The sequence below is a fragment of the Penaeus monodon genome, chromosome 23, assembly GCF_015228065.2.
Source record: "Penaeus monodon isolate SGIC_2016 chromosome 23, NSTDA_Pmon_1, whole genome shotgun sequence".
Classification (NCBI taxonomy): Eukaryota; Metazoa; Arthropoda; class Malacostraca; order Decapoda; family Penaeidae; genus Penaeus; species Penaeus monodon.
This window is the reverse complement of record NC_051408.1, coordinates 37,591,490-37,591,873: the sequence shown is the minus strand read 5'-3', so window position 1 is coordinate 37,591,873 and position 384 is coordinate 37,591,490.

Sequence of the window (384 nt, the reverse complement as noted above, 5' to 3'; positions counted from 1 at the left end):
AAACGGCCAAGTAAGACAATCCCATTTAAAACGCGCTAAAAGGCATTAGGAAGAAGAAAGGATAGCATAAACACATCAGCGCCGGGGGAAGCTGCGGCCAGGGTTCCTCCCCAGGTTCGAAACACTGGTAATTGACACATGTGATTTAGGCGGCCGCTTGACTCGAACTCTCTGTCCCGCCATAAATTTCCGAGTCCCGCCTGAGCGTGGAGGCGACATTAGCGGTTGGCGCCAAAAGTGGGAACCGCGAACGCTTCTAATCTTTCACTAATACTGAAGGGTGGGTGTTTTTTTTACGTTTTTTTTTTTTAACTATGGGGAAAGATTTTTTTTTTTATTGTGATGAAAGAGTGATATGTTGATGAGTCTCTTTGGATAATGTTT